At 45.0% G+C, this 27,857-nt stretch overlaps 1 protein-coding gene across 3 annotated transcripts in view; it reads right to left on the bottom strand.

Annotated features, from left to right (window-relative positions):
- LOC115085947 (oocyte zinc finger protein XlCOF6-like) overlaps window positions 1-27,857 on the bottom strand; it is a 1,095,473-nt gene that overhangs the window by 512,537 nt on the left and 555,079 nt on the right. The window lies entirely within an intron of this gene.

The raw sequence follows: 27,857 nt of genomic DNA, 5'->3' as shown, positions 1-27,857 counted from the left end.
AAATATTAATCCAAACAAAAGAGCTAGGATAGTATGTCTGGTGTTATGAATACCAGGGTTACAGCTACTATTTTAGGGCTATACCCAATGAGTACACCAAATTATTAATGGAAAACCAATAGTGATGTCTTGAAAATTCTTTTTTTGTTATTTTTTTGATGCAATTAAAATGTCTCTTGTCAAGAACTTGTTATTTTTCATTAAGTGCCCTCTTTTTAACCATTCCAATGCTAGGAGTAAAGCACAACTGAAACTTGCAGGCAGCGTCTATGTGCTCACAGAGACAAGTCGGTGGTGTTATACTGATGACGTAAAGTTAGCCCGACACTGACAGCGTTTTGACATTCTGTCTGCTAGAGGGTATTATCGCAGAAAGTGGTGTTCATCATGGCCGCCAACTTGCTCTGTGAGTGCGTAGGCGCCGCCTGCAAGTTTTCAGTTGTGCTTTACTCCTAGCATTGGAATGGTATGTATTTTATATGTATTTCTGTTTTTGCTAAATTGATTATGTATGTATTTTTTTCATTGCTCAAGCCTTCATTGTATTGCACGATTAATAAATTTTAATAAATGTAAATATAGATTTTAATTGCATCAAAAAAATAACGAAAAAATAATTTCAAGACATTACTAATGGATGGTTTTCCATTATTAATTTGGCATACTCATTGGGTATAGCCCTAAAATAGTGGCTACAAACCTGGTATTCATAAAACCAGACATACTATCCTAGTGTTGTGTGTTCTGTCCATGCTAGGCCCGCGCCTGGGCCTGCTCACCTTGCTCCTACGCTATCGAGCCCCAGGCCATCCTCGCCGGCTGCCGCTGCCAGGGCATCCCGTCCACGGCGGCATCTCCCAGGCTTTCCACTTCGGGCCTAGTTCCACGCCGGGGTGTGGCGTCCTCTCTGGCGCCAGCCCCGCCCCTAGGCACGCGTGGACTGCCCGGCCCTTTAAAGGGCCAAGGGCGGGAATCAGCTCCGCGGCGCAGCCTGATGACATCACATAGACTTCGTATAAAAGCAAGGCCCTCCTCCCCAGGACCTCGCCTTGGCAATCGGGTCAACACCGTGGTGTTCTTAGTTGCCTAACTTCGTGTTCCAATGTCTCCTCGTTCCAGCGTCTCCCTGTTCATGAGTCTCCATGTGTTCCTGCATCCTTCCCAGGTAGTACCCCTTCGGACTGATCTCTGGTACTGATCTCTGCCTGCCTGACCACTCTCTTGCCTGCCGCTTGGAACTAACCTCTGCCTGCCTGACCATTCTCTTGTCTGCTGCCTGGAACTGACCTCTGCCTGCCTGACCATTCTCTTGTCTGCTGCCTGGAACTGACCCTCGCTTGCCTTGACTGCGCTCGGACTGATCTTGGTATTGACCCCTGCTTGGCTGACCACCTCTGGACTGATTCTCTGGCTCTGACTCTTGCGCTTCACTCGGACACTCTATTCTGGCCTACTGTGACTACCAGACCAATCTGCTGGGAATGCACTCGCGGCTTCCACCTATCTGCCTCAGCTCCTCCAGGTCTGCCTCTCTAACCTGTAGAGATCGGATTCATTCTTTGAGAGCCAGGAGCTCTTTGCACCGCGTGCACACATACACATACAGTCTCTCACCAGAGGGTAAAAAATCATACATGTGACACTCAATGCAAAAGATTGGAAAGCCCCATTCTTGATGCTGGAGTGCTGCCTTCATCTTAATTTTGTTGAGTTCCTAGTTAAGTTTAGGTTGCTAAGGGAGTTTGAATTAGAGTACTTTAAATTTAAAGGTGTATTCACTAATTAATCTGCTAGTGACCTACAAGGGATGAGTAAACTCTCAATAAGGGCTGGTGCCCTTATTGAGAGTTTAGATAAGAACTTGATTGATTTTTAATGAGAAAGTGTCTCTTGCCTAAATATCAAGGGTTGAGCTAGGGGTGGGTGGAAGGGAAAGACAGACACTAGAATTAACTCCCTGTGGATTGCTTATTATCTCAGACACACACAAGAATATATCCCACTATTTCACCTCTCTCCAAACTTTTTCTAAGTCCTAAGATTTCCCAAAGCTATACTTACCAATCCTCTTCAACCACCATTATGTTGATCTTCACTCAAACTACTGAGAGGTTTGAGATGGTACTTGCTTCTGATCTTCTTCTACTGCAAAGGGTGTGGGGCCTCTGGAAGCTGGGGCTGTGGATTTCGAAGCCTGGACCACTCGCTATGACCTCTGGAATCCTCTCCCGGGAGATGCTGGGAACAGCATGCAGATGAGCCTTTCAGTCCTCTTCTACAGCAAAGAGTGTGGGGCCTCTGAAAGCTGGGCCTGTGGAGTTTGAAGCCTGGTTCGCTCGCTGTGACCTCTGGAGTGCTCTCCTGGGGGATGCTGGGAACAGTATGCAGATGAGCCTTCTGGTCCTCTTCTATTGCAAAGGGTACAGAGCCTCTGGAAGCTGGGGCTGTGCAGTTCGAAGCCTGGATTGCTCACTGTGGCCTCTAGAGTGCTCTCCATGGGGATGCTGGGAACAGTATGCAGATAAGCCTTCAGGTCCTTTTCTACTGCGAATCATCAAGAACCAATGACATGCCAGGCATTTCTTTAATAGACCTTTTAATATTGGGCCAGAAATTTGGAATGCAGGACAGAGTGCCAGAACATAACAAAGATCTCTGTTCCCACACAGTCTCCAGCATCTATCTGTTCTCGATTTATCTATAACTTGTAATCAAACAGGGCGTCCCCAGAACGGCAATGGCAAGGCAATCCACCATGTTTCTCCTGAGGACCTCCTAGGGTGCGAGCGCGCACGCCACCCACGTCTTTATCCACGTCATGGCGGGAACCTCGGGGGCGGCCCCCTCGAGTGACGTCACGCCATCCAGATATTTAGCCTGCCCTTCATTTGCTAACAATTCGAGTTAGCAAGGATTGGATACGCCTCCGGTCTGAGCTACTCTGCCACTTCCTTGCTGCCGCTGAAGCTCTCTCTGCCCTTCGGGATAATTCTCTTACCTGGGTACCCGCTCCTCGGGGATCCTTTGCTTTCTTCCAGGTGCCTATCAGGGATCAGGTACTCACTCCTCGAGGGCCTGCTCTCCCTGCCTCGGTGCCTGTATTCAACTACTTCTGTCTGCTGGGATCGCCACGTATACAGCTACCAACTTACGGGCCTATACAGTAAAAGTCGCGGGAGAGTGGGTGAACCCCCGCTCTCCTGGCGCGTGCACAGGCCACTCTTCTGTGCGCACGATTCTGTATTCAGATGAGGGCCCGTGGCAAAAAGGGGCGCTAGGGAAACTAGTGCATCCCTAGCGCCTCTTTTTGGACAGGAGCGGCGGCTGTCAGCGGGTTTGACAGTCAACACTCAATTTTGCCGGCATCAGTTGTCAAACCCGCTGACAGCCACGGGTTCGGAAACCGAACACCGGCAAAATTGAGCATCCAGTTTTCAAGCTGCGGGCTGATTTCAATTTTTTTATTTTTTTTTTAACTTTTTTTTAACTTTCGGGACCTCTGACTTAATATCGCCATGATAGTGCTTTTCTGTGTACTTTCTGTGCACTTTCTGTGCACTTTCCCGGTGCCCAGTGCCCTGAGAAATTAATGCCTACCTTTGGGTAGGCGCTAATTTCTGAAAGTATAATGTGCGGATTGGCTGCCCATTTTGCTTTCTGAATCATGCGTGAATAGCTAATAGGGCCATCAACATGTATTTGCATGTTGCGGGCGCTATTAGGTTCTGGGGGGTTGGACGCGCGTTTTTGACTGAATAAGGGGTAAAGCTAGCGTGTCGAAAATGCGCGTCCAATCGCGGGTTAACAGTGGAGCGCACTGTACTGTATCGGCCTGTAAGTGAGTAATCTAACATTGTCAGTCTGTCTCATCTACAAATCAGCACTGGGAGCCTGCATCCTGCACTCCCTATACTATCATTGCGACACGGGTCTACTCTTCCGAGGGTCCCTGGACTGCTACCTCTGGATCACCTCACTACTGTCACCTCTGGTGGTAATACTCTGCTGTATAACAAAAGACAAATCTCTGTGTTTGCGTGTCTAGAGTCTAGCCTAGTACAGTGGTTCCTCACAGGGCTCCTCCCCGTGGGAGTGGCCATCACCGCAGTACCCAAGAATCCACTCCAACACTCAAAACCATAACAGATGACAGACTATATCGTATGTTGTTTAAATTCAATTACAGATAAATGTACTGTGTTGTCTGTCATCCAATTTCTTAACTATTGTTAAAGGTATATAATTAGGGTTGCCAAATTTAGGAAAGAAAAAGTTCTGCCACCTTCTCCTCCCCTTCCTTCTCTTCCCCTGTCCTGTACCTCGCTAGCCCCACCCCATTCCCCTCCCTTGCAATGCACCCTACTCCTATTCTCTACAGCCAATAACTGCCAGTCAAACATGTGATCCCTGACTCTCAGAGCCACAATTCATGCACCTTCTCCAGAAACACCCTAAACCCCCTCAAACACAAATAGAGAAACAGTGTGATGAGGAAATGGCTAGAGGCAGAGAGAAGCCCAGTTGCACAGGGAGAGGCATAACCAGTCAAGAAAAGGAAGTGATCATGTCACTTTACAGGTCATTGGTGAGATCTCAGCTACAATATTGTGCCCAGCATGTGTCTAGCAAACCTGTCATATCAAAACAGCACTATCTCCCAGAAATCAAACAGCAGCAACTCTACCTAGGAAAAGATGATGAGATGATGGTGCAAGGAAGAGGGATTCAGTTTTGTTAGGAACCGGGGAACCTTTTGGGGAAGGGGGAGTCTCTTCCGAAGGGATGGGCTCCACCTTAACCAGGGTGGAACCAGACAGCTGGTGCTAACCTTTAAAAAGGAGATAGAGCAGCTTTTAAACTAGAACAAAGGGGAAAGCCGACAGTCGCTCAGCAGCGGATGGTTCGGAGAGAGGTATCTTCAAAGGATACTAATGATGCATTAGAATTAGGGCATCCCGACAGTGAGGTTCCAATAATTAGAAAAATAGTCCAAGTGCCTGTAACTAAAAACTCACCTGAGCTAAAAAAATTCTAACTTATCCCTCTCAATTAAAAAGCAGAATGAAAAAACAAACAAAAAACACACTTTGAAATGTTTGTATGCTAATGCCAGAAGTCTAAGAAGTAAGATGATGACATAGACTTAATTGGCATCTCAGAGACATGGTGGAAAGAGGATAACCAATGGGTCAGTGCTATACCGGGGTACAAATTATATGGCAATGACAGAGAGGAGCACCCGGGAGGAGGTGTGGCGCTTTATGTCCGGGATGGCATAGAGTCCAACAGGATAAACATCCTGCATGAGACTAAATACAAAATTGAATCTTTATGGGTAGAAATCCCTTGTGTGTCGGGGAAGACTATAGTGATAGGGGTATACTACCGTCCACCTGGTCAAGAAGGTGAGACGGACAGTGAAATGCTAAGAGAAATTAGGGAAGCTAACCAAATTGGTTGTGCAGTAATAATGGGAGACTTCAATTACCCCAATATTGACTGGGTAAATGTATCATCGGGACACGCTAGAGAGATAACGTTCCTGGATGGAATAAATGATAGCTTTATGGAGCAATTGATTCAGGAACCGATGAGAGAGGGAGCAATTTTAGATCTAATTCTCAGTGGAGCACAGGACTTGGTGAGAGAGGTAACGGTGGTGGGGCATCTTGGCAATAGTGATCATAATATGATCAAATTTGATTTAATGACTGGAAGAGGAACAGTGTGCAAATCCAAGGCTCTCGTGCTAAACTTTCAAAAGGGAAACTTTGATAAAATGAGAAAAATTGTTAGAAAAAAACTGAAAGGAGCAGCTACAAAAGTAAAAAAATGTCCAAGAGGCGTGGTCATTGTTAAAAAATACCATTCTAGAAGCACAGTCCAGATGTATTCCACACATTAAGAAAAGTGGAAAGAAGGCAAAACAATTACCGGCATGGTTAAAAGGGGAGGTGAACGAAGCTATTTTAGCCAAAAGATCTTCATTCAAAAATTGGAAGAAGGATCCAACAGAAGAAAATAGGATAAAGCATAAACATTGGCAAGTTAAATGTAAGACATTGATAAGACAGGCTAAGAGAGAATTTGAAAAGAAGTTGGCTGTAGAGGCAAAAACTCACAGTAAAAACTTTTTAAAATATATCCGAAGCAGAAAGCCTGTGAGGGAGTCAGTTGGACAGTTAGATGATCGAGGGGTTAAAGGGGCACTTAGAGAAGATAAGGCCATCGTGGAAGTTTTAAATTATTTCTTTGCTTCGGTGTTTACTGAAGAGGATGTTGGGGAGGTACCCGTAATGGAGAAGGTTTTCATGGGTAATGATTCAGATGGACTGAATCAAATCACGGTGAACCTAGAAGATGTGATAGACCTGAATGACAAACTGAAGAGTAGCAAATCACCTGGACCGGATGGTATACACCCCAGAGTTCTGAAGGAACTAAAAAATGAAATTTCAGACCTATTAGTAAAAATTTGTAACCTATCATTAAAATCATCCATTGTACCTGAAGACTGGAGGATAGCAAATGTAACCCCAATATTTAAAAAGGGCTCCAGAGGCAATCTGGGAAACTACAGACCGGTTAGCCTGACTTCAGTGCCAGGAAAAATAGTGGAAAGTGTTCTAAACATCAAAATCACAGAACATATAGAAAGACATGGTTTAATGGAACAAAGTCAGCATGGCTTTACCCAGGGCAAGTCTTGCCTCACAAATCTGCTTCACTTTTTTGAAGGAGTTAATAAACATGTGGATAAAGGTGAACCGGTAGATGTAGTATACTTGGATTTTCAGAAGGCTTTTGACAAAGTTCCTCATGAGAGGCTTCTAGGAAAAGTAAAAAGTCATGGGATAGGTGGCGATGTCCTTTCATGGATTGCAAACTGGCTAAAAGACAGGAAACAGAGAGTAGGATTAAATGGACAATTTTCTCAGTGGAAGGGAGTGGACAGTGGAGTGCCTCAGGGATCTGTATTGGGACCCTTACTTTTCAATATATTTATAAATGATCTGGAAAGAAATACGACGAGTGAGATAATCAAATTTGCAGATGACACAAAATTGTTCAGAGTAGTTAAATCACAAGCAGATTGTGATAAATTGCAGGAAGATCTTGTGAGACTGGAAAATTGGGCATCTAAATGGCAGATGAAATTTAATGTGGATAAGTGCAAGGTGATGCATATAGGGAAAAATAACCCATGCTATAATTACACAAAGTTGGGTTCCATATTAGGTGCTACAACCCAAGAAAGAGATCTAGGTGTCATAGTGGATAACACATTGAAATCGTCGGTTCAGTGTGCTGCGGCAGTCAAAAAAGCAAACAGAATGTTGGGAATTATTAGAAAGGGAATGGTGAATAAAATGGAAAATGTCATAATGCCTCTGTATCGCTCCATGGTGAGACCGCACATTGAATAATGTGTACAATTCTGGTCGCCGCATCTCAAAAAAGATATAATTGCGATGGAGAAGGTACAGAGAAGGGCTACCAAAATGATAAAGGGAATGGAACAGCTCCCCTATGAGGAAAGACTAAAGAGGTTAGGACTTTTCAGCTTGGAGAAGAGACGACTGAGGGGGGATATGATAGAGATGTTTAAAATCATGAGAGGTCTAGAACGGGTAGATGTGAATCTGTTATTTACTCATTCGGATAGTAGAAAGACTAGGGGGCACTCCATGAAGTTAGCATGGGGCACATTTAAAACTAATCGGAGAAAGTTCTTTTTTACTCAACGCACAATTGGACTCTGGAATTTGTTGCCAGAGGATGTGATTAGTGCAGTTAGTATAGCTATTAAATTCACTTGGGGCAGATTTTAAAACAATATGCGCGCTGGTACTTTTGTTCGCGCCACTGGCGCGAACAAAAGTACACCAGATTTTATAAGATACGTGCGTAGCCGCGCGTATCTTATAAAATCCGGGGTCGGCGTGCGCAAGGGGGTGCACATTTGTGCAACCTGCGTGCGCCGAGCCCAGCGCGGCCTGCCTGTTCCCTCCGAGGCCGCTCTGATTTCGAAGCGGCCTCGGAGGGAACCTTTCTTCGCCCTCCCCCCACCTTCCCCTCCCTTCCCCTACCTAACCCACCTCCCCGGCCCTATCTAACCCCCCCCTTTACCTTTGTCGGCAAAGTTACGCCTGCTGAAAGCAGGCGTAACTTTGCGAGCGTCGCCGGCAGCCCCGCTCCGTCCTCCGGTCCCGGGGGCGTGGTCCGGAGGCCTCGACCACACCCCCGGGCCGGCACCACGCCCCCGGGTCCGCCCCTGAAACGCTGCGGCACGCCCCCGAAATGCCACGTCGTTTCGGGAACGCCCCGGACACGCCCCCTCCCTCCCCGTTTCGAAAGCCCCAGGAATTATGCCCGTCCCGGGGCTTTATGCGCGCCGGCGGCCTATGCAAAATAGGCGCGCCGGCACGCGCAGGGTTTTTAAAATCCGCCCCTTAGAGAATAGCCACTGCCATTAGCAATGGTAACATGGAATAGACTTAGTTTTTGGGTACTTGCCAGGTTCTTATTCCCTGGATTGGCCACTGTTGGAAACAGGATGCTGGGCTTGATGGACCCTTGGTCTGACCCAGTATGGCATTTTCTTATGTTCTTATGTTCTTAAGACAGCACTGCAATATTACACTGGGCCTGGAACACCAATACATCTCCTATAGGGAAAACACAGCAAGCCAATCTGCAATAGATCTTTACACAGAAGCTGTACACTAGAAGAATCCCTCACCTCAGTCACTCATGAAGAACACAGACTGTCAACAAATACAGATTGGAATAAAGTGACCATAAAGTATAAACAGAAACATGCATATAAAAACTTAACTGGAAAATATAAGCCAGATTCTGTAGGCAGAGCAACAATAGAAAAACAGAAACATCACTATTCCTCATAAAACATTTAACAATAAAATCAAGAAATATAAAACATCAATCATAATAGTATAACCATTATCACATAAATATTTAAAAACAGCTGCCAAATAAAATATCTAATAATTAAAAACATATATAACATGTTTTTAAATTTCCCAAACATCAATTTCAAAACAACAGACACAACACATAATAGGCAATAATTAAAACACATAAGAATTCAAAACTCCTGTACGCTCCATACTTGGAAAATTGTCGTAGATTAGTAGTAGGGGGAGCACACCAATTCCATCCTCTCTCTCTATTTACATACTCTCTAACACACAAACATGCTCACTCACACACTCTTGTCACACATCGTAATGAACCTGGTTGCCCTGCGGCCCTCCTGCGCTTACCTCAAAAGCACATGAGATAGTCCTGCCACGCATTACAAGTCTGCCTCACAGCCCACTGCCTCAGCATTGAGTCTTTATTACTCCCTGCTGTGGCCACCCTTATGCTTACCTTGCCTAGGTTCTTGTTTTCTTGTGCCTGTTTTCCCTTGTCTCTTTCTGTTTTTTTCCCTGTCTCCTGTGGGGCCTTCTAGTGGTGCTCCTGTCTGTTTTTCCTCTATTTCCTGTGGGGCTTCCCAGTGGCCTTCCTGCCTGTTATTCCTGTTTGGCCTCCCAGTGGCCCTCCTGCCTGTTATTCCTGTTTGGCCTCCCAGTGGCCCTCCTGCCTGATATTCCTGTTCGGCCTCCCAGTGGCCCTCCTGCCTGAACCCAAGAACACTATTCAACATAGTTAAAAATTTGACCAACGACACTGCAGAGATGCCCCAAACCCCACATGAAAGCAAATGCAACGAATTAGCACACTTCTTCTCAGACAAAATCTCAGAGCCAAGATTCCAATACTAACCAAACAGGAAATAAAAATGCATAAAAGAGATGTGACACAATTCTCTGCATTTGACAAAATATCACAAACTGAAGTAGAATCCATAATAAAAAAATGGAACCATGCACCACATATAATTGACGCCATTCCCACCACAAATATAAAAAAACTAGCTGATATTACCTCCTACACACTATCCAAAATAATTAATTTATCACTCAGTGAATGAGTAATGCCAGACTCTCTGAAAAATGCAGTAATTAAACCAATTCTGAAAAAGAAAAACAATGACCCAAACATTTTAAGTAACTATAGACCTGTCTCAAACTTGCCTATGCTCGCAAAATTAATAGAAAAAGCAGTACAAAAGCAACTAGCCGATCATCTAGACAACAGTAACATACTCTACCCATCACAACATGGGTTCAGAAAACACTATAGCACCGAAACATTACTAATCTCTCTTACAGATAATGTACTACGCGGATTTGATAGCGGAAAACACTACATCTTGATATTACTAGACCTGTCTGCAGCATTCGACACCGTAAACCATAACATACTATTAAAAAGACTGGAAGAGATTGGATTACAAAAAACAACACTTGATTGGTTCACATCCTACCTGACAAATAGATCCTATCAGGTACAGATATAAAACACAACATCAGTCAAAATCGAACTAAAAACAGAAGGCCCCCAGGGTTCAGCACTCTCAGCAACCCTGTTTAACATCTACTTGCTCCCCCTATGTCACCTACTGGCAGGGCTAGGTATCATACACTTCATATATGCAGATGACATTCAACTGATTCTACCAGTAGAGGAATCAATTGAGAAAACACTGAATTTTGCAATGATGTACATAGACATAATAAAACAGCTTTTAAACCAACTGGAACTAGTAATAAACATAGAAAAAACCGAATTTATACACCTTGAACGAAAAAACATTGTAAGAATCGAAAATCCCATCAAAATTAAAAATGACAAGACAATCGAGCTAACTAATAAGGCTAGAAACCTAAGAGTAATTATAGATACCGAACTCAGCCTTAAGCAACACATATCAATAAAAGTGAGAGAAGGCTATGCCAAACTAATGATCCTTAGAAGACTAAAACCCTTATTAACTCAAGATCACTTTCGCACAGTACTACAAGCACTAATATTTGCTAGCACAGACTACTGTAACACACTTTTCCTAGGTTTACCATACACCACAATCAGGCCACTACAAATACTACAGAACTCGGCTGCAAGAATACTAACTGGAAAAGGAAGAAGAGATCACATCACCCAAACACTTGCTGATTTGCACTGGCTCCCAATAGAACAAAGAGTCCAATTCAAAACACTTTGCACAGTTCATAAACTAATAAATGACGAAAAGGCCGACTGGCTAAACACTGCCCTACGATTACATGTCCCTCAAAGAAATCTCAGATCAGCGAATAAAGCACTACTAACCGTTCCATCAGTCAAAACAGCAAAATTGACCCAAGTTAGAGAGAGAGCGCTATCCTTGGCAGGACCGTTATTATGGAACACACTACCACTCGAGCTTAGACTTATGAAAGAACTAAAACTCTTCAAAAAGAGCTTAAAAACTTGGCGATTCAAAAAAGCATTTCACAGTGAGGTCACTGAATAACAACAAATTCCTACAGCTGAAAGTCACCTATAAAAAGCAGAATGTTACTTTTTTGCTTTAATCATAATTAAATTTTAAATTAAAACAGTTATCACATATGATTACCACAGTATCATATAAACAGTATCTCAAACACACTTCTCATTTAGCGTATATTATGAACTATGTAACTGTAAAATATTGGCACCCCATGGATAACTTACAAAGCAAACCAAACCTATTTTGTGCCTAAATGTAAACCGTTGTGATGGTGCATCACTAAACGACGGTATAGAAAAGTTTTTAAATAAATAAATAAATAAATTCCTGTTTGGCCTCCCCGTGGCCCTCCTGCCTGTTATTCCTGTTTGACTTCCCAGTGGCCCTCCTGCCTGATATTCCTGTTCGGTCTCCCAGTGGCCCTCCTGCCTGATATTCCTGTTTGACTTCCCAGTGGCCCTCCTGCCTGATATTCCTGTTCGGTCTCCCAGTGGCCCTCCTGCCTGATATTCCTGTTTGACTTCCCAGTGGCCCTCCTGCCTGTTATTCCTGTTCGGTCTCCCAGTGGCCCTCCTGCCTGCTATTCCTGTTTGACTTCCCAGTGGCCCTTCTGCCTGTTATTCCTGTTCGGTCTCCCAGTGGTCCTCCTGCCTGCTATTCCTGTTCGGTCTCCCAGTGGCCCTCCTGCCTGCTATTCCTGTTCGGTCTCCCAGTGGCCCTCCTGCCTGTTATTCCTGTTCGGTCTCCCAGTGGCCCTCCTGCCTGTTATTCCTGTTTGGCCTCCCAATGACCCTCCTGCCTGTTATTCCTGTTTGGCCTCCCAATGACCCTCCTGCCTGTTATTCCTGTTTGGCCTCCCAGTGGCCCTCCTGCCTGTTATTCCTGTTTGGCCTCCCAGTGACCCTCCTGCCTGTTATTCCTGTTTGGCCTCCTAGTGGTCCTCTTGCCTGTTTACTGTCCTTGTTTGTCTGATCCCTGTCTTGTCTTGCATACTGTTTCTGTTTTGCCCTGCCTTGTGTCTGCCTAGCCCTGTCCCAGTCCTGGCCTTATTGTCTTGCTTGTCCAGCCCGTTTTGCCTTATTCCTGTTTTTGTCCCTCTGGTATCTTCTTTGTCTGGTCTTTGTTTTGTCTTGTACTCTGTCCCTGCGTTGTTCCAGTTCCTGTCTCCTTGTCTACCCTGGTTCCTGCCTGCCTTGTTTTTCCTCCGCCTTGGACTGACTTCTCATTGCTGACCCAGCATGATCTTTGACGCTGCTTCACTTGCTGCCTGCCCTGACCTCTGCCTGCTTCGTCTCTGCTTGAACCCTGTCCCAAGGGTATCGCCACTGAAGTCCTGCCAGCCACCGGAACCTGCTGGCTCAACCCAAGGGGGAGGTGGCTTGTCAGGCAGAAGATCCTGCACTGCTCAGCTTATGTGGCCTGTGCTGCCGCTGCCTGGGATTAGCTTTAACCAGCCTACACGGCCATGACACATGCATCCTCACATACCACTGTCACTCACATACATGCGTGCTCTCACACACACGTGCTCTCTGAAACACGTATATTCATTCTCTTTTACACACATACGCTACTGTTGCCAACTGTTTGGATTTTCTCCAGACAACACGAATATCAGAGGGACCATCCGGAAGCCAGGAGGAGGGCTAAAATGTCTGGATTTTACCCCTTCAGGTACAGCTACAGTACCCTCTGGTGTATCCGCTACCATGCTCGCTATCTCGTTTTTCCACCAAGCTTTGCTCTTCCAGCCAAGCACCACGGTGGCTCAACTAAATGCTTCCCCAGCCGCACGGTCTCTAGTGCAGTGCACAATTCAAACGTCAGCTGTTTGAACTGGGCAGGGCTCCGAAGCCCGCATGGTTCAAACAACTGAACTTTGAACTGAACCCACAAGAGGAGCCAGAGCATGGGAGAAGCAGTGCCTGGGCCCTCCCAGCCGAAAACAAGAAGCACAGAAGCAGGGTCTGGCTCTCCCTGCAGAAGAGAGAAGCCGGAGCTGAGGTGGCTGAGCCCTCCGGCCCGAACAGAGGAGGCAGTGAAGCGGGGGGCCGGGCCCTCCTGGCAGAAGAGAGAAGCTGGAGTAGTGCTGGTGGCCAGGCCCCTCCCTACTGAAGAGGAGGCGGAGCATCAGTGATGATGATGGGCCTGCACAGCCAAAGAGAGGAGCAGTGTCAACCACATAAATGGAGGAAAGGAGGCATCCCAATGCCACATGGGCCGCTGGAGGAAGCTGCAGCTGCTCTGCTTGCATGCTCTAGGGGAATATAGTGAGTGTATGTGGAGGAGGAGAAAGCATATATATGTTGGGGGGAGAGAAAGCACCGGAGGTGGGAGAACATATTATGTATGTATGGATAGAGTGGGAGAGAGATCGTATGTGTGCACGGGGTGGGAGAGGAGAGCGCCTGTATATGTGTGTATGGGATGGGATAGGGGAGAGCATACGTGTTTGTGTATGGTGTGGGGGAGAGAGAGCATGCATTTGTGGGAGAGAAGTAGCCTATGTATGTATATAGGTTGGGAGAGAGAGCAGGATTAAGGCTGAGGGGGTAGTAAAGGAAGGATACTTGGATGCTGGGTAGGGGTAAAAGGCAAAAGAAAGGGGCAGGAGAGAACATGAAAAACAGGTGAGTGCTGATGAGAGGATTAGAGGTAGAGGAAATAGTCAAGGACTGAAAATAGATGGAAATAGGGATTAGAGAGTGGGGGAATAGAAGACTGGGAAAGAATGAGAAAGCAGGGAGATGGAAAGCTGATGAGGAGGAGACAAGAGTTGAAAAGAGACTGAGGAATGAAAGTCGAAAAGAAAGAAGGAGGGGGTGAAATCTAGCTGTGACTAGAGGCAGAGGAAAGGAGCTGAACATGAAAGATCAATCTCAGAGACAAATGCAGAGGAGGAAGTGAAAAAGACAGATGAGAGAGGAAATTAAAAATATAAGGAGACCCTGGACAAGATCGTAGGAGAAGCAGAAAAGTGAGACAGAGATCAACACAATTTGAAAAATAAGATCTCTAGACAACAGTTTATTGAGTGAACTATGTCTGTTTTGAAAATATACATCTCTTATCCTTTCATTTTGCTCAGCAGAAGAGGAAATGTGTTCCTGTTTCGAGTTCTCCAGTGTTGCAGTGCATGTGGAGTCTGGCTTCTTGGGATTTCAATTTCAGTTTTTATCTCAATATTTCACATTTCTGGTCACTTAGTCTGTTTTTGATGAGAGTCTGTCTGTGTTCTGCATGGTATTCTGCCAGTATGTAGTTTTTGTGTAGGGATTAATAGCACTAGGATGTGAATCGTGTGCCCGATCGTCTTAACGATCAAAATCTGGCAGGAGAAGAAAATTGTGTTTGGCACGATATTTTAGTTAAAAAATCGTTTTTTCCGATTAGTGCGCACTAATGGGAGTTAGTGCGCACTAAATGGGAGTTAGTGCGCACTAACAGAAAATGATACAATTTGACATTTTTCAGGTCAGTTAAGGTCAGTTTAGGAATGAATATGTATTCCTATTGGCTGCCCTCTTATTTATTCATGTTACCAAGGTTCCCACTGACAATATATGGGGGATGGGAAATGGAAACAGTTGGTAGCTTTACAAAAAAAGCAATGTGATCAGTCAATGTGACTAGAACTTGTGCCCTATCCCTGTTACCGGGAGTGTTGTGATCTTCCTGCATGCAGTGCCGTATCCCTGATACCAGGGGTGTTGTGATCTTCCTGCACTCAGTGCCCTAACCCTGATACCGGGAGTGTTGTGATCTTCCTGCACACAGTGCCCTAACCCTGGTACCGGGAGTGTTGTGATCTTCCTGCACACAGTGCCCTAACCCTGATACCGGGAGTGTTGTGATCTTCCTGCACGCAGTGCCCTAACCCTGATACCGGGAGTGTTGTGATCTTCCTGCACTCAGTGCCATATCCCTGATACCAGGGGTGTAGTGATCTTCCTGCACTCAGTGCCATATCCCTGATACTGGGAGTGTTGTGATCTTCCTGCACACAGTGCCCTAACACTGATACCGGGAGTGTTGTGATCTTCCTGCATGCAGTGTCCTAACCCTGATACTGGGGGTGTTGTGATCTTCCTGCATGCAGTGCCGTATCCCTGATACCGGGAATGTTGTGATCTTCCTGCACGCAGTGCCCTATCCCTGATACTGGGGGTGTTGTGATCTTCCTGTATGCAGTGCCCTATCCCTGATACTGGGGGTGTTGTGATCTTCCTGCACACAGTGCCCTAGCCCTGATACCGGGAGTGTTGTGATCTTCCTGCACGCAGTGCCCTATTCCTGATACCAGGGGTGTTGTGATCTTCCTGCACTCAGTGCCATATCCCTGATACCAGGGGTGTTGTGATCTTCCTGCACACAGTGCCCTAATCCTGATACCGGGAGTGTTGTGATCTTCCTGCATGCAGTGCCCTAACCCTGATACCGGGAGTGTTGTGATCTTCCTACACGCAGTGCCCTATCCCTGATACCGGGAGTGTTGTGATCTTCCTGCACGCAGTGCCCTATCCCTGATACCAGGGGTGTTGTGATCTTCCTGCACACAGTGCCATAACCCTGGTACCGGGAGTGTTGTGATCTTCCTGCATGCAGTGCCCTAACCCTGATACCGGGGGTGTTGTGATCTTCCTGCATGCAGTGCCCTATCCCTGATACCGGGAGTGTTGTGATCTTCCTGCACGCAGTGCCGTATCCCTGATACCGGGAGTGTTGTGATCTTCCTGCACACAGTGCCCTAACCCTGATACCGGGAGTGTTGTGATCTTCCTGCATGCAGTGCCGTATCCCTGCTCAGTGCAGGAAGATCACAACACCCCTGGTATCAGGGTTAGGGCACTGTGTGCAGGAAGATCACAACACTCCCAGTATCAGGGATATGGCACTGAGTGCAGGAAGATCACAACACCCGGGCGGTTTGGTGTAGGAGGAAGGGAGACCAAGTAGGATAGCGTTACAGTAATCTAACTTTGAGAAAATAATTGCTTGGAGGATCGTTCTGAAATCTTGGGCGTGGAAGAGATGTCTTATCCTTTTTAAAACTTGGAGTTTGTGGAAGCAGTCTTTGGTCGTTCTGTTGATGGAGGCATTGAAGTTCAGCCTGTTGTCAATTATCACTCCTAAATCTCTCACTTGAGTGGTTGGTGGGTTGGTTGGATGAGAAGCGGTGAGAATGCTGTTCTCTGGAGATATGAGTAGTATTTCGGTCTTGGAGGAGTTTAGTACTAGATTTAGGCTATTGAGGAGACGTTTGATTTCTTGGTGGCAGGATTCCCAGTAGTCGAGGGTTTTCGAGTATGAGCCTTTGATGGGGATCAGGATCTGGATATCGTCTGCATAGAGAAAGTGTTTTAGGTTGAGTTTGGTGAGGAGTTGGCAAAGTGGTAGAAGGTAGATGTTAAAGAGTGTCGGGAATAGAGAGGAGCCTTGTGGGACTCCTACGGATGAGTCATGGTGTGGGGATTGTGAGCTTTGCCAGCAGGCCATTTCGGGGTTTAACACTAACTTCCCTTCTCCCTGACCTTTGCGCTGAATGAAGCATCACTTGTGCTTAAGCCTCTCTGCCTAGAAGAGGATACCTGACTATCATGTATTTCTCTGGCTTATAATTAAGCCTGATAGCCTGAAAGAAGGGCTGGGTTTTCCCTGGTCAGAGGCAGGACAAAGACAGGAGGTATAGAATTCAGCAGCCAATGAAATGATCCATGCACACCCCCTGAGCCAAGCCAATAGTGTAGAGACACTTCTGTTGCTATGTGGAAAGGAACCAATCATGTGATGACACATCATCTGCCTTTGTATGAATGTACAATAAAAAGAGCACCCTTGGAAGTGCTCAGCCCTTTTTGCCTGCCTGCCATGAAAGCTGCCTGATGTGTCTTCTATGCCTCCATATTCAATATCTGGTGATCCCGCACATGATATACTCCCTGCTCATCCCGGCTGGACATAGCTTAGGTACGTACCGTTCAACAGATTTGCAATTGTAAGTATTTTTAAAGTTCTTTTTAGTATTTTTTAAGTATTTTTCAGCAAGTTTGTTCCCCACATTCGTGAGCATGGGAAGTGATTTGTCTGTACAGCAAAGGCTACATGCCAGAGAGCTGCAGAAAATCATCAAGAATCATTATTTCATCACCAGAAGGAAAAAAGCACAAGTCAGCCTGGGGGACTTAGAAAAATTAATAAGTGAAATAGCTTGCCGTTGCCCTTGGTATTCAATAGAGGCTGGAACTCTGAATATCCAGGACTGGATTTTAATAGGCAATAGTCTTCATATGGCTCCCAGAGCTCCCATAAAGCAAATATTAATCTGGCAAAAATGTTCAGAGGCCATAGAACACATAGGAAAAAAAAGTTTCAAGACAGCATTTCCAAACCATGTGCTTTTAGAAGCAGGCAGACTCAATCAGAATACCCTTCCCCCATCTTATCCTCAATCTCCCTCAGAGACAGCAAATTCTTTGTATCAGCTCTCCATACCCACACCCAAGCCCATTCACACTTCTCCGCCTTCTTTAGAAAAGCAACCCTTGAGCACAATTGAACCACAACCTGGCCTGGGTGGGGCGATTAGCATTGAATTTCAGCAGAAACAGCAAAAAGAAAGCCTTACAGAAAAAGAATTGTTGGAAGGACTTCAAGCCTTTCTCATCACAGAAAAGACCCATGAACTAGGGGGGACAGAATATGAAATAGAACATCTGGGGACACACACTCAAAAGGCACCGTCCCCTACCATGGCTCCTGTGGCTTCCTCTGCGTCCACCTCAGAGAAAAGGCCCCAGGAAACTGAAAACACTGAGGTCAGAAAAACTAGCCTCCCTCCATCTTGCCTACAAGCCCTTCCCCCACCAACCACCGACTCCCTGTACCCCCATTTGCCATTGCCTGAGACAGTCATTGATTCTGCATCACCAATTTGTCCAGGTAAATTACCATCTCAAACCGCTGCTCCCGGTAACAATTTATGTGCCGCGGTCAGCATGGGATTTCACCTAGAACATGGAAATCTCACAAGGGAGGAATTATTGGAAGGGATTCAAGCCTCTCCTATTACAAAAGGGATTAAAGAACCAGGTGTGGCAGCAATAGAGTTGAGTGCCGCCCGGAGTGCCATGGGCAGTGGCTATGCCCCCAGGTATTCAAAGAAATCAGCGTATAAGACCTTGGGCCAGGCAGCTGCACTCCTGCGTTACAAGCAAAGAAAATATCAATATGAAAAAAATGATTTAATTAGACTCCTGCGTTACAAGCAAAGAAAACATCACTATGAAAAAAATGATTTAATTATACACTTCAATGACCTATTGCAGACCAGATTAAACAGAGTAATTGAACAAACAGGACAGACTTGGAAAAAATGGTTTCTCTTAGTCTTTGAATTCAGTTACAGAAAATCTGCATACTTTGAGAGTATTTCCCCCACAGAAAGTGTATGCAGAGCCTTATTTTAAAACTGTACTGAAATTTGAACAGTGTACTGTGTAAATTTCATGTGAAATGTTCACTTTTTGCAAAGTTAATTTGGCTCACATTTAAAATGACTCCATTTCTCTGAGATTTAAGTTTATAGCAATTGTTTGAATTGCCAGCGCACAGAACTTGTATTTTTACTGTGATTCTCCCTAAAGTAAATTAAAATAGAATCTGTCTGCAAGAAATCAGCAAGTCCTTGCCAGTCATTGTCTCTGGATGATGCAATCTAAATTGTTAAACAATGCTATCTTTCAGTTCCTATTGACTGAAGGATTAATTCATTGAATGAAGTTCTCTGCTCTGTTTCTTTTCTTTTGAGAAACACTGCTCCTCCCCCTCTTACTGTCTTTCTGTTATTAACTCTTGGTTGCCACTCATGGGGGAGGGAGAGAGAACTTTTGAAAAGAAAAAACTGGACTTAGTACTGCAGTTTCTCTCTCTAGTTTCTATATTTGTTATAACTTTTCTATATTTGTTATAACTTTGAGATACATTTCTTTAACTGTGCTTGCAGCTTTCAAAGGGGGGCACCAGACAGATCAGATCTCCTGCTGATCCAAATCTTTTTCCTCAACCTTCAATGCATTCCTGCACTAGCCCTTCCTCGTCTCACTCTCTTTCTGTTGTTAATCTTTTTAATACTTTCAAACTTCTTTAATACTGAACTGAGATTACTGAACAGCATGTTTAATTTCCTTTTCTAATAATTATGGGGCGGATTTTCAGAGCCCTGCTCGCGTAAATCTGCCCAAAACCGGGCGGATGTATGCGAGCAGGGCCCTGCACGCCGGGAAGCCTATTTTACATAGGCCTCCCGGCGCGCGCAGAGCCCCGGGACTCGCGTAAGTCCCGGGGTTCTCCGAGGGGGGCGGGCCCGGTCGTCGTGGCGTTTCGGGGGCGTGTCGGCAGCGTTTGGGGGGCGGGTACGGGGGCGTGGCTATGGCCCGGGGGCGTGGCCGCGCCCTCCGTACCCGCCCCCAGGTTGCGGCCCGGCGCGCAGGAGGCCCGCTGGCGCGCGGGGATGTACGCCTCCCTCTGGGAGGCGTAAATCCCCCGACAAAGGTAAGGGGGGGGTTTAGACGGGGCTGGGCGGGTGGGTTAGGTAGGGGAAGGGACGGGAAGGTGAGGGGAGGGCAAAGGAAAGTTCCCTCCGAGGCCGCTCCGATTTCGGAGTGGCCTTGGAGGGAACGGGGGTAGGCTGCGCGGCTCGGCGCGCGCCGGCTATACAAAATCCATAGCCTTGCGCGCGCCGATCCAGGATTTTAGTGGATACGCGCGGCTCCGCGCGTATCTACTAAAATCCAGCGTACTTTTGTTTGCGCCTGGAGCGCAAACAAAAGTAGGCTATTCGCGCGCCTTTTAAAATCCGCCCCTATATGAAGAAATTCTATTCTGATATTCCACATTGAAAGTAAGCTCAGAGTATTATTGATTGTAACCTGGAACAATAGTTGCAATCTATAAAGTAATGATGGTGTCTCCACTAGGAGGCGCTATGCTATTCTACCAGTTATATTATATTATTGTTTTAATAATTCTGTTGTAAAATAGTTTTTATTTTTCAGATCTACAGTCCCTCCTGTCTTAAGGACACTTCAGTTTTATTTTCTTTTTCACAAAATTTATACAGAATTCTGAACCTTGAAATTTTTACTGACAGAGGTTGCTACATCTAAAGCAATCCCTCCCAAGCCTTTTCTTGCAAATCCAAATTGATTTTATTAAATTGAATAATGAAAGAATTGATTTCTCCAAGGTTAAAAAAAAGTAAGAATCTCACTTTAATCATTACCTTAGTAAATTTTTTGCTGTATGCCAGTTTTTAATATTTTCCAAACTGACAGCCTTCCTGCCATGAGGAGATGTGAAGATGAACACTTTGCAGTTTATTTTAACATTTTTCTAACACCTTTTGACTTTTGATCCTTGATCTAATTTTGTTTTTGATACCTTTTTGATAACATTTTTAGCTCAAATTATGTGTTATCTGTTGTCTGTCTTGATGTCAAGAAGACTATGAATGAATATTTGCAGGATGGATGAATATGTGTCAGTTTTGTGTAAATTAATATTTGCAGGATGAATGAATATATGTCAGTCTTGTGTAACATATGTTTAATGTAAGGTCTAATATACTTGTCATTTGTGATTCAGCTTACTGCAAATGACTTTTCCTTTAAACGATTAATTTACATTTATGCTATTTTACTGAATGAAAATTGATCACTGCATAAAAACTTTCTTGATAATGGGACTACCCTCTGTTCTGAAAACTAATAATGGCTCTATTTACTGCAGCCATTCCTTTGCATGAATTTCGTCAATAATTAAACATTAAATACGTATTTGGCATCCCCTACATCACCACAGGGCAAGCCATTGTGGAGAGAGCCAATCATACCCTTAAGAGCTCTTGACAAAACAAAAACAAAAAGGAGGGAATGCCCCTGGACTTCCCCCTAAACAGGACTGGCTGAACAAAGTATTGTTCACTTTAAATCATCTAAAAATATCAAATTTAAGACCACAGCCATGAGTAATCATTATGGGACTAGGATTAGTCACCCACAGCCGTCAGTCTTGTATAGAATGTTACTTAACCCTGTCTGGTACGGTCCCATTCCCTTAAACATAGGGACGAGGATATGTTTCTCTGCTTGCTTCCACAGGTATCAAGCCGTGGAGAGATGGAAAGGCGTCTAGGTCTACAGGACCCGATCCCAAAACTTCTCCATGAGCCTCCACAGCCCTCAGAAGGACAGAGACCGGACTCCTAGCAAAAAGCAGCACCACATGACCTGGGGACAGATCAAGGCCCTATCCAACCAATCTGCACAACTCTTAGAACAGCAAGGCCTTGAGAAAACTCCAGAAAACTTATTAGCCGCCTTTTCTTGCCTGAATGCCAACTCATTAACAATTGTGTTCTGCACCCTCCTCCTTTGCCTTATTTCTCCAGCTATGGCAATTTCAGAACAAGGACTCTGACAGAACAACATGTACATCCTCGATGCACAGAACTTTTCACACCTGTTGAATCGAACAGACTGTTGGATCTGCACACACATGCCAACCTATGCCTGCGGAGAACTACTGATGCATGCTGTACCATTTAACCTTACAGTATGGACTAATTATCCTTTACAGAGAGGTGTTTTCATTAACTCTCCAGTTAATAATACCATACTACACATCGGCAGCCGTATTCAAGAGACTGCCGCTCTTTGTTGGGACTATGATACAGGGGATGGGAAGGGACTTCAGGTGGGAAAATATCCATATTGTAACCGAACCTTTGTATTAATCACTGAACACTTACATCATTATACCACATATATGTGCAATTGGCAGATTTCAGGATATGCAGTGGGAGACCCAAGCAGGTGCAGAGAGTATAGAGGGGACGAGGGATTTACCCTTTGTAGTTATATAACCCAAATGATATGAATTACAGAGACTTACACATCCTAGCTAACTGGACGACTGCTCTATTCAATCAGACAGTCCATGCATTAAAACTACTCACAACAGAAGTCTCTCAGATTAGAGAAGTAGCATTACAGAACAGCTATACCTTAGACACTATTTTAGCCTTAAAGGGTGGTGTTTGTGCATTAATTGGATCTCATTGCTGTGTGTACATATCAGACTATAAAGCAAACCTCACACATACCATAGAGCAGATAGAAACCATGGTTGCTGATGCACCACTTTCAGGCAGAATACCAACTTCTCCATGGGATTGGCTATGGTCTTGGCTCCCTGATATTTCTGGTCTCAAAAGGGTGATTTCTATTATAATTACTGTAATTGTCTTAATTATTTGCCTGTGATGCTGTATTCAGTGCATACCCAACCTCATATCCATACTGAAACCTTGCTCTCAGCCCGGATACAAAGATGTCTTGTAAGATGCCTAATAGGGAATCCTGAGCCCTGCAGCGGTTGGCACACCACGCTGCACCAGCTCTGGGTGATATGGAGATTCAGGAGCTCATCGGTAGCTGGCACACCACGCCGACTCAGCTTTTTCTCTCTATAGCCCCCTTCTCCTATTTCCAGCCCATACCAAGACATAACAGATTTCAGTAAGGGTCTAAAGCTTTATTGAGCTGCCTAAATAAAAACAGAAAGGGTGAGATGTGGGGATTGTGAGCTTTGCCAGCAGGCCATTTCGGGGTTTAACACTAACTTCCCTTCTCCCTGACCTTTGCGCTGAATGAAGCATCACTTGTGCTTAAGCCTCTCTGCCTAGAAGAGGATACCTGACTATCATGTATTTCTCTGGCTTATAATTAAGCCTGATAGCCTGAAAGAAGGGCTGGGTTTTCCCTGGTCGGAGGCAGGACAAAGACAGGAGGTATAGAATTCAGCAGCCAATGAAATGATCCATGCACACCCCCTGAGCCAAGCCAATAGTGTAGAGACACTTCTGTTGCTATGTGGAAAGGAACCAATCATGTGATGACACATCATCTGCCTTTGTATGAATGTACAATAAAAAGAGCACCCTTGGAAGTGCTCAGCCCTTTTTGCCTGCCTGCCATGAAAGCTGCCTGATGTGTCTTCTATGCCTCCATATTCAATATCATGGCGTGAAGATTCTTTGTTCTGGATTTTGACCTTGTAACTTCTGTTGCTGAGAAACGATTTGAACCAAGATAGAGCAGAGCCGGAAACTCCTATGGCAGCTAACTGGTTGATGAGGATGGAGTGGTTGACGGTATCGAAGGCTGCCGAAAGGTCCAGAAAGACCAGCAGAAAAGATTGACCTTTGTCGAGACCCAGGATGAGGAAGTCTGTTAGGGAAGTAAGGAGGGATTTCGTGCCTAGATTTTTACGGAATCCATATTGTGAGGCGGATAGAAGTTTATTATCTTCAATGTAGTCCGATAGTTGGGAGTTCACAAGCCTTTCCATAATCTTAGCAATGAAGGGGAGATTGACTATTGGGCAGAAGTTAGGATCTTTTGGGTCCAAATTTGGTTTTTTTAGGAGTGGTTTGAGTGACGCCAGTTTGAGGTCATCTGGGAAAGAACCGTGGGAGAGAGAACAGTTAATAATGTCCACCAGTGTTTTGGAGATAGAGTCTGGGATTGTGAGAAGAAGTTTGGTGGGGATATGGTCTGCCGGGTGAGAGGAGGGTTTCATTCTTCTTAGAACAACTTGAATCTCAGAGGAGGAAATGGGTTCGAAAGCTTCGAGGTGAATATTTTTTATGGGAGGCTGCAGAGCCAATGGTAGGGGGGCGATCTTGGAGGGTAGTTGGGTAAGAAGACTGATGATTTTGTTTTGGGAAAACAATGCGAGTTCTTCAGCTTTGGATTGTGCTTGGTTACTGGGAAATTCGGGGGGGGGGGGGGGTGACCTGAGTGAGGCTAGATACATAGGCAAATAATGTCCTTCAACTTCAAGTTCTATAACACAACCAGCTCATTTAACTGTTCGTTGTAAATATTTAAAATGCTATTAACCTTTTCTTTTTCCTTCCTCTCCCTGTTTAAGCATCCCTGTTTTTTGTAACTGCTTTCTTCCGCACTACAGTTCCAGTTTGTTTTTTCTTTCTGTGCACTACTGTTTTAATGTAAACCAGCATGATGTGATTTTATCATGAATGTCGGTATATAAAAACCTTAAATAAATAAAATAAATAAATAGGGCTTTAGCGTCAAAGACCAGGTTATGAATTTTGGACGCATAAAAATCCCTTTTTGATTTGGAGGTGGAGGTCTTGTACAGGTGAAGCGTAAATTTGTAGGCGGAGAGCGTGCTAGCGCATGGTGTTTTACGCCACTTGGCTTCTTTCTGTCATAAACTTTGTTTAAGCCTTCTCAGGTCGTTAATGAACCAGGGTTGTCTTTTAGAGGCATTTGAGTGGGATTTTTTTATTGCTAGCGGACAGAGTTTGTTAGCTATGGATTCTGTGATGACATTCCAAGAATGGAGAGCAGTGTTAGGGTCGGTGAAGTCTATGGAGGGAAGATGTGGAACCAAGTGATTGTTGAGGTCTTCAGAGGAGCATGATCTCCTGTAAGGAAAGGAAGGTGAGGGTATGTGAGGGGCGATGGTTTGTTCCAGCGAGAAAGAAGTTGAGATCAGGGAGTGATCTGACCAGGGTACCTGCTTACTCTTCAGTAGGGATGTCGATTTAATGCCTTTGTTGACAAAGATCAGGTCCAGAGTATGACCAGCTTTATGTGTAGGTTTGTTGACTATTTGTGTGAATCCCATTGCTGAGAGAGCTAAGAGAAGGGTTTGCCAGCTGGTAGAGAGTGAGGGGTTGTCCATGTGCAGATTGAAGTCTCCTAAGATTATTGCTGGGGCGTCCAGGTTGAGGAGCGATGTAGTTATTTCAACAATAGGGGAGGCATCAGTTTCTAGGAGGCCCGAGGGGGCATAGAGGAGTAGAATTTTTAGTTGGTGTGATGTGAAAAAGCCGATTTCAAGTTTGGTATCCGAGTGGACAGGATGTTGAGAGAATCTAAGGTCTTTTTTGGTTGCTAGGAGAATTCCACCTCCCCTCTTTTTCTGTCTGGGAAGGGAGAAAATGTCATAGGTTAGTGTCGGTAGCTGGTTTATTATTGTGGTATCTGAGGGTTTCAGCCAAGTTTCGGTTACTGCGCAAATATCCGGCTTAGCATCCATGAGATAGTCATTGAAGATTAGAGATTTCTTGGTTAGGGATTGCGCGTTGAATAGAGATAGGGTAAATAGGGTGAGGCCTAGGAGCTGAGTAATCGGTGCAATCAGGATAGGTGTAAGGGGTTTTAAGTTGCGGTGTTGTGCTTGTCTGGTTGGAATTCTTCTCTGTGATAGGCAGTACTGTAGAATTGGGATTGGGAAGGCTGGATGCATTCTAAATGTTTGAGCTGGAGAGGGGGGAAGGTGAAACTGTAGTCAAGCTGAGGTGAAGATGTTGTTGGTAGGATTGTGAGGAGTGAAGTGGTGGCGGTCTGGGGAAGACCCTAGAACAGAGCTTTCCAAACTTTTCATGTTGGTGACACACTTTTTAGACAAACATAATTTCGGGACACAGTAATTCATCTACTAGCAAACCAGAGGTTAAAGGTTAAGGGGCGGATTTTCAGAGCCCTGCTCGCGTAAATCCGCCAAAACCGGGCGGATTTACGCGAGCAGGGCCCTGCGCGCCGGTAAGCCTATTTTACATAGGCCTACCGGCGCGCGCAGAGCCCCGGGACTCGCTTAAGTCCCGGGGTTTTCGGAGGGGGCGTGTCGGGGGCGGGCCCGAACAGCGCGGCGTTTTCGGGAGCGTTCCGGGGGCGGCCCCGGGGGCGTGGCTATGGCCCGGGGCGGCCCGTGGGCGTGGCCGCGCCCTCCGGACCCGCCCCCAGGTCGCGTCCTGGCGCGCAGGAGGCCCGCTGACGCACGGGGATTTACGCCTCCCAGAGGGAGGCGTAAATCCCCCGACAAAGGTAAGGGGGGGCTTAGACAGGGCCGGCTGGGTGGGTTAGGTAGGGGAAGGGAGGGGAAGGTGAGGGGAGGGCAAAAGGAAGTTCCCTCCGAGGCCGCTCCGATTTTGGAGCGGCCTCGGAGGGAACGGGGGTAGGCTACGCGGCTCGGCGCGCGCCGGCTATACAAAATCGATAGCCTTGCGCGCGCCGATCCAGGTTTTTAGCAGATACGCGCGGCTCCGCGCATATCTACTAAAATCCAGCGTACTTTTGTTTGCGCCTGGAGCGCAAACAAAAGTAGGCCTATTCGCGGAGTATGAAAATCCGCCCCTAAATGAACAAAATGTATTTTGACAATTTACGTATGTTTCCTTAAATATATACATAATAAAATGTTTCACGACACAACCTATCTTGTGAAAACCTTTCATTTATATTAAAAATATATAATATTCCAAGATTAATGTTATTGTTATAATTTATGAGTAACAATAATAAAACAAAGTTATTGTGTTATTCAATTTACCTCTTTAATGAGATATATGAGCTTGATGGACACAGCTTTTGAATATTTGATGTTCATAAAAAAGTCCAAAAGGTATTCTGCGTAATTTTAAAAAGCTGGCCAGTTTCACACTATAAAATTATTGATAGCCTCATTCAACTAATTCTATATGGCTATGAGAGTGAAGTCTGGAATTTATAGGAAGGGACAGAATGTCAATATAAATCCTGCACCTCCAGTTCTGTAACTCTCTGCATCCACTGAAATTCCCCCAAACAATGGAGCTTGGATGTTTCCCTTACAGCTCATCATACTAAAAGATATTTTCAAATTCTGGTGTCACCTCACAGTAACAGCAGCACAAACACCTTCCACTGCCAGGCACATTGTGAACTAACACAAAACCCCGCAAAAAAGACACTCAAAATCTATACTGCAATCCCATCATAACGTAACAGTAATAACACCAAGGACTCAAACAACAATAACCCTACCTGTGAAAAAGCAAGGGTAAATATTAACTGGGTCCTAGAATACCAATATACCACCTACTGAGGAAACAAAACAAACCAGATTGCTATAGATCCCTATGCTAGCAGAATCTCTCATCATGGTCACACACACAGAGCAGAGACAGACCCTCACCAAATACAGACTACAAAATAAAGGAGCACAAATTAGACAAAAACTGAAATGGAAATCCCAAGAAGCCAGACTCTCTGTATTAACAATGGAAAAACAGAACCACCATTCCTCATAAAACATAAAATCAAGAAACATAAAGCATCAGTTATAATAGTAAAACCATACTAATAAAAGAATATTTTAAAACTATTGATAAATAGAATTTCTATTAATTAAAATCATATACATTTTTTACAATTTCCCAAACACCAATAAAATATTTCAAAACAGCACATTTATCAAATAACACCCAATAATTAAAACTAATAAGGATTTTAAAAAGCCCCTGCTGTCCATACTTTGGAGCTCTTGATTTCCAGTCACCCTGATATTGTCAAGGATTAGGAGGTTATCCTCTCTCTCT

This window comes from Rhinatrema bivittatum, chromosome 2 (assembly GCF_901001135.1).
Source record: "Rhinatrema bivittatum chromosome 2, aRhiBiv1.1, whole genome shotgun sequence".
In the NCBI taxonomy this organism is placed as follows: Eukaryota; Metazoa; Chordata; class Amphibia; order Gymnophiona; family Rhinatrematidae; genus Rhinatrema; species Rhinatrema bivittatum.
The sequence above is the reverse complement of the archived record's forward strand: the minus strand, read 5'-3'. Positions and strand labels throughout refer to the sequence as shown.